Genomic DNA, 7,579 nt, shown 5'->3' on the forward strand with positions numbered 1-7,579 from the left:
ATTGTTTGAGATTGCAATAGCTGCCTGGTTGTTGACAAAAATCTCAGTACTTTCCTTCTGTTCCATATGTAAATCACACAAGATCTTTCTAAGCCATAAGACTTGGTTTGCTGCTGCTATGAATTCTGCTTCTGCAGTGGATTGTGAAACAATTTCATGTTTCTTAGATGACCATGAGAATATTCCTAAACCTAAGCTGAAACAATGTCCGGAAGTACTTCTCATATCATCAATAGATCCATCTCAGTCACTATCCGAGAATCCAAACAACTTGAAGCTTTGACACTTCTCAAACTTTACACCATAGTCAACAGTACCTTTGATATATCTTAATATTCTTTTTGCTGCTCTTAAATGCATTTCACTTGCACAATGCATAAAACGAGATAAGAGACTTACAGCAAATAGAATATCTGGCCTTGTTGCAGTGAGATACATTAAGCATCCGATCAAGCTTCTGTAATAACCTTCATCAACCTTGTCGGCTCCATCTTCTTTACAAAGTTTCTCTTTTTGATTCATCGGCATGCTCATCGACTTGCATTCCTCCATTTGAAATTTCTTCAGAATTTCCTTTGCATATTTCTTCTGGCAAATGAACACTTCATTTTTGCTTTGCTTGATCTCCATTCCAAGAAAATAGGCCATAAGACCAAGATCTGTCATTTCAAAATCTTGCATCATTTCTTCTTTGAACTCCTCAACCAGCCTTGTATTATTTCCTGTCACCAGAAGATCATTAACATAAAGAGACACAATAAGAATATCATTCTCTTTATGTTTTACATAAAGGGTGGATTCATATAAGCTCTTTTCAAATCCCAGGCTTAACAGGTGATCATCTATCTTGCTGTACCAGGCTCTTGGCGCTTGTTTTAGGCCATAAAGAGCCCTTTTTAGCAGATAAACTTTATCTTCATCACCTTGTTTCACAAATCTCAATTGCTGCTCGACATATATTTCCTCCTCTAGTATGCCATTTAAGAAAGCTGATTTGACATCAAGTTGGAACACCTTCCATTCCTTTTGTGCTGCTACTACGAGCAACAATCTAATTGTGTCTAATCTTGCAACAGGAGAAAATGTGTCAGGATAATCAACACCATAAATTTGTGCATACCCTTTAACTACAAGTCTGGCCTTGTATTTGTTGATGGAACCATCTGCATTTAACTTTGTTCTGAAGACCCATCTCACACCAATAACTTTTCTACCTTCAAGCTTGTCGACTAACACCTAGGTTTTATTTCTTTCAATTATGGAGATCTCCTCCTCCATTGCTTTCTTCCACTTTGGGTCTTTTAGCGCTTCTTCATGGCTAGCAGCTTCGCAAATTTCTACATTACATGTTTGATAAATTTCTGAAAGTAGCCTTGTACCTTTAACTGAAGGATCATCTACCAACTCATCTAGCCATCGATCTGTTGTTTTCTCTCCGAGAGAATTGTGTTCTGGTTCTTGTAAAAGATCTTCTCCTTTCTTTGAATCATTCCAGTCCCACTGGTCATCCTCATTGAAATGCATGTCTCTACTGATCGACATTTTTTTCAGTTTGTGGATGATACACCTTGTAGGCTTTAGAAACTGAACTATAGCCCACAAAAATGCCAGGAATCGCCTTCTTGTTGAGTTTGTCACGCTTAACCTATGGAACATGCACAAAGCATACGCAACCAAATACTTTAACAAAGCTTAGTGAAGGTTTATACTCATACCAAGCTTCAAATGGAGTTTTGTGTTCCAAAGCTTTCGTTGGAAGTCGATTTTGCAGAAAAACTGCTGTGTTGGCTGCCTCTGCCCAAAGTGTTTTAGGCAACTCCTTTTCATGTAACATACATCTGGCCATCTCCATTATCGATCTATTTCTTCTTTCACTTACTCCATTTTGCTCCGGAGTGTATGGTGTTGTAAGTTGATGCACAATGTCGGCTTCCTCGCAGAATGAATTAAATTCTAATGAGGTGTATTCCTTTCCATTATCAGATCTCAAAGCTTGAATCTTACAACCACTTAGATTTTCCACCAGTTTCTTGAATTTCTAGAACACACCAGCAACCTCTGACTTGAATTTCAAGAAAAAAATCCAGCACATTCTTGTAAAAATCGTCAATGAAAATAACGTAATAGATGCTACCTTGTAATGAGTTCTTTGAGGTCCTGCTACATCAGTGTGAACTAGCTACAGCTTTTGTGAGGCTTTCCAGTTTGATTTAAGAAATGATTTTCGGTGTTGTTTACCAAATTGGCAGGCACGACATTCTGTAGAACTTTCTTCCAGGAAGGGTAGGTTCTCCACTAGCTTCATTTTTTGCATTTTTACAAGACCTTGATAGTGATAGTGCCCGAGTCTCTTATGCCATAACTCAACAACATTTTCTTTTGCTGAATACACCATCTGCTCTTCCTCAAGTGGATCTAATGAGAAACTTCTGCCTCTCATTTTGACTTTAAACAAGTCTTGTCCCGAGGGATCCTTGATCAAGCAATATTTATCTTCAAAATTGAGTTTGAAACCATTTTCTAATAACTGACCAACGCTTAACAAGTTCCGGTCCAAGTCAGGTACATAAAGAACATCAGATATTGTTTTAGTCCCTGATTGTGTCTCAATTGTAACCGTTCCCATTCCTTTTGCTGGAATGTGACTACCATGGCCTATTCTAACCTTTGCAACTCGAGTATGATTAAATTCTTTGAAGAGTTCTTTATCATAAGTCATGTGGTTTGTGCATCCGCTATCGATCAACCACGACTCATTTGAAACATTGCTTGCAAAACATGATGTAACAAAGAGTTGATCCTCCTCCTGTTCATTAACAACTCGAGCATCTGCTTCCTCTTGCTGAGTTTTATTCTTGCAAATGATTGCTTCGTGCCCTAACTAATTGCACTTACTGCACTTAGCATCAGGCCTTTTCTAACACTTGAAAGGTGCGTGTCCATTCTTGCCATAATGCTTACAAGGAGGGTAATTTCCTTTGGAACTACCTGTTTTGCCTTTGTTATTATGTGCTGCACCTTCTCCATTTGTTGGTTGGTTGGTTGTTGTTGTTGTTGTTGTTGTTGTTGGTTCTTTTTATTCTTCTTCTTCTTCTTATATCTTTCATCGTCTTGATGCTTGGCTGGTAAGGCTCCCTCAACAACTCCTTTTTGTTTCATAACAAGTCGTTGCTCTTGTGCTTGAAAAGTGCTTAAGAGCTCTGCTAGTGTAATTTTGGACAAGTCCTTAGTATTTTCTAAGGTTGTAATGGTAGCCTCAAATCTTTCAGGTACTGTTACAAGGATTTTTTCAACGATCCTTGAATCAGTAAAAGTGGAAGCCAATAATCTGACTCGATTTGCTATGTTAAGAAGCCGGTCAGAATACTCCTTTATGGTTTCACTTTCCTTCATCCTTTGCAGCTCAAACTCACGTACTAAATTCAGCACTTGCATCCCTCGAATCCTTTCATCTCCTTCATACTCAGTCTTGAGATAATCCCATACCTCTTTTGCTGATTTTAGAGACATGATTCGAGTGAAGATGGTGGATGAAACTGCAGTAAACAAGCATGCCTTTGCCTTTGATTTCCTTGTTTTCCTCTCCTTATGATTTTTCATCTGCACCATCGTGGGATTGTTTGGAAAGGGAGTAATCTCGTATTCATCTTCTACAGCCTCCCAGAGATCCAAAGCTTCTAGATATGTTGCATTCTAACGCCCCGGATCCGATAATTTTCTCCATCGAAAGCTGGTGGTGCCATTGAAGAAAAACTTGCTTCTCCGTCCATGAATCTAATAGATGCACACACACAGGTCCCTCAAGATTTAAAGCTCTGATACCAATTGTAGGTTTTAGAATTGTTAAGGAAAATAACACAACAAAGGGAAACCAAAATAAAGCAGCGGAAAAGGATTAAGAAAATATAGAAGCATAAGAGTTTATGAACCAGTGAAAAAAATGCATACTTTATTGAATGATCTCCAGCTTATTAAATAGCCAATATACAAACTGAATGCAGGTAAATAAGCGTAACAGAAGCAGTCCTATTTGCTATGCTAAAAATCAGAATACTGCTAACAGTTTCCCATAGAATAGGAATACTAATTTGACTAGGAGTCTTATCTAAAAATCTGGAGAAAAATAAAATAAAACACGTGCATTCCTTAAAGCAAATTTTAACACACCCAATATTAAGTGGTTCCTACACTATAAGAAAAAAAATACTAATGATCATGGAAAAGTGGAAAAACTCGAGCTACAGTGAATGGCCCACCAGCCAATCTTTCTTTCTATCTCGAATTCTTCATCTTTGGTGCCAAATGCAGTAATGGGGTGGCGAACTCCTCCATTTACTCTAGAAATGAGTTTGATCTCTGGGATCAAATTGCTAGGCTTGCATATATGGACATTCGTAACTAACATGTTTTTTCCAATATGGCTTGTAATTTGGATCCCAATGTCTAACCATGGTTCCATAACTCCATCATAATGTATCACTGCTGCCTGCTCGATTTCGGCTCATGTGACACCCGCGAGTCATACCCCAATCCAAGGAGATACCATCCGCTGTCTAGAGTATGTGCATGTTTGTAAAATGTCATCCAACCAATTTGCAAACTATCAGCTTTCAGTAATGGTTTCTCACTTCCCTGTATCAATGGCATACACTAATCCCACGTCATGGTTGGCTATTCTATTTTATATAGGACCAAACTCTTTTTTTATGACTATGGTGTCGGGGCCAGTTTGCGCGCACCTCGACTAATTCAACCGGGTACCTATTATCTCCCACCACACAGGTACCGGATAACTCTTCCAGCCAAGATTTGGTCAAATGAGAAGAACTCACCTAGCGTTAACTGAACTCATTGAACAATTCAAAACTCATGATTGTCATTAATGGATTCAACAAGCAATTTGCAAACAACAGAATATAACTTATACCAGCTCCAAGTACTTTTGAGTTTTGATAGAGCACGGTTAAGTTTTGCTTCCTCCACTCCTGAATGCCCAAGTGCATTTGTTTGCATCAAACCTTGTTGCCACCAAGGGGTCTGCGAAGTTGATGAACATATCCATTCGGCGGAATGAAGGCTCACCTTCCAGACAAGTCTCCGCTGCACCGTTTACTTACTCTTAATGTTGATGTGCCAAAGTCTGGTTAGATCCTTTTACACAACGATATCATGGTTGAGGAACACAATCTTGTTTATGGAAGGAAAAATATCAGGCATATAAAAGCGTAGGTGGTTCAGCACAGAAGTGTATCTTGGATCAAGGCCCCTTTGCTTTTGTTGATCCTCATTGTATTTGGTTGATAACCATTCAAAACTGTCTATGCTCTGGATTTGAACGGTAGCTTTGCCAGGAGCATTCATCAAGAACCTCATTGTCAAGGCTGGCAGGTTAAGAGAATCAGTCACTACATGAAAGACAATTTTCTTTGGATCCTGCCAAGTACATAAACATTTACGTTAAATTGAGACATACTTGTAATGCTTCAATTTCCAAATCCCAAATTTCAAATTTACGGAAAATTAGTCAAGACTTTCTCCACTACCCTATATCGTTATTGCATATAAGCTGATGAAATTATACTACTACTGCAATCATAAAAATGAGCAGAAGGAGCAGATGTGACGCCTGAGTAATATCATTTGTGTCCTTATCACTTAGTAGTATCTGTGTGCATGAACTACAGTTCCATTAAAAGGACGATGAATATTGTCAACAAAATCAGAAAAACGAGGGTTTTCCTGTAACGGCCTTCCATTTTGTCCTATACTTAATGTTCGCTACATAATGGAACCAAATACTCAGTATGCTTCCTAGTTCATCAACATACCGCTGAAGATCAAGTTAGACAATGACAGACATCAGAAAAGATCTCTCAGGTGAGAAGCTATTTGAGAAGTATTTTCTTCAAAATCACCTAGATGTACATGAATGTATCGTTAAGACGGGAAAATGGGAAAGTTGCAAAATGAAAAATGAAAAATACAAGGAGGTATAATTATTTAAAAAAGGAGCGGTGCACATGGAGCAGCTTACCATAGCAATTGAAACAGATGAATTGACAACTACAAAACATGCCAAAACATTGTCTGAGAAAACAGCAAAGTGATAGAGATTGGGAATCCTGCAGTTTATGTTGGTTCAGAAGCTCCCACTCCTCTGAAGTTAGAGAAAATAGAGAGTATTGGTGCATTCATGGTTGTCAAAGGTTCAAGAATAGAAATTGACATTACCTAAGCTGCTATCATTGTTGAAAAAATAAACTTGTTCACATTATTTAATTTGTTCACATTATATTTAATTTAGTTCATGAACTAGTAGATTAATGTATTAGGAGATACATGAATTGGTGGAAAATTCTAGATTAGTCTAGTGAGGTCTTATTCATGTACTTGGAGGATGTGAAGTGTGAAATTATTAATAGTGATACATGTATGCTAGGCTAGATACATGGATGAATTCACCTATAAATAGTCATGTAATCTAGCCATTTGAATCAAGCCAAGTTGAATAGAAAATCATCTTTCCTCCATTTCTCTTCTAGTGAGTTTTGAGTATTATTTGTGTTGTCTTGCTCTCCCAAATTTCCAACATTTGGTATCAGAGCCGGTGTGTTTGAGAGACAACAAAACGTAGAGAGAAAATGACTAACACCAATGGAACTCCATTTCAAGTTTCGATGCTCACTAAAGAAAATTATGGAAGTTGGTGCATCCGAATGAAGGCTTTGCTTGGAGCCTATGATTTATGGGAAATTGTGAAAAGTGGTGTTGATGAAGAAGATGATGCCGCTGCGACAAAGAAGAAAGACCAAAAGGCACTCACACTCATCCATCAAAGTTTGGATGAAAAGATGTTCGAGAAGGTTGCAAATGCAACCAACTCCAAGCAAGCATGGGATATTCTTCAAACTTCCTTTAAAGGTTTGGATAAGGTAAAAAAAGTTTGTCTCCAAACCTTAAGAGGAGATTTTGAATCGCTGCAAATGAAGGAATCTCGAATCGAGCTTTCGGATTATATTTCAAGAATCTTGGCGGTTGTCAATCAAATGAAGAGATATGGTGAAGAGTTGAATGATGATAGGGTCGTTGCAAAAATATTGCGATCCCTAGATTCAAAATTAATTATATTGTTGTTGCCATTGAAGAGTCCAAGGACTTGGACACCATGACCATAGAAGAAGTCACGGGTTCTTTGCAAGCACATGAAGAAAAGTTGAAGAAACCGAAACAAGAGTCGGTTGAACAAGCTTTGCAAGCAAAACTTTCTTCGAAGGAGAAAGATGAAAGACGTGGCTCACAACAAAGAGGTCGTGGCGTGGAAGAGGTCGTGTGTAGAGGGAGGAAGAGGTAGTCAACCTCCGACCAAAGAAAATAGAAGTCAAGACTCCAACCAAGGAAGAGGCCGCGGAAGAGGTAGAGGATGGAGGTCAAATCAAGGAAGGTATGACAAATCAAATATTGAATGTTATACTTGTCATAAATATGGTCATTTTTCCTGGGAATGTAAAAACAATTTGGAGGAGATAATTAATTTTGTGGAGAGCAAAAATGAAGATGAAGATGACACTTTACTCATGGC

The 7,579-nt window shown here is 38.2% G+C and overlaps 1 pseudogene; it reads right to left on the reverse strand.

Annotated features, from left to right (window-relative positions):
- Nucleotides 1–4,370: 4,370 nt before the first annotated feature.
- Nucleotides 4,371–6,476, reverse strand: LOC132061257 (probable galacturonosyltransferase 6; annotated as a pseudogene).
- Between the last annotated feature and the right edge of the window lie 1,103 nt (nt 6,477–7,579).

The sequence above is a fragment of the Lycium ferocissimum genome, chromosome 6, assembly GCF_029784015.1.
Source record: "Lycium ferocissimum isolate CSIRO_LF1 chromosome 6, AGI_CSIRO_Lferr_CH_V1, whole genome shotgun sequence".
NCBI classification, from domain to species: Eukaryota; Viridiplantae; Streptophyta; class Magnoliopsida; order Solanales; family Solanaceae; genus Lycium; species Lycium ferocissimum.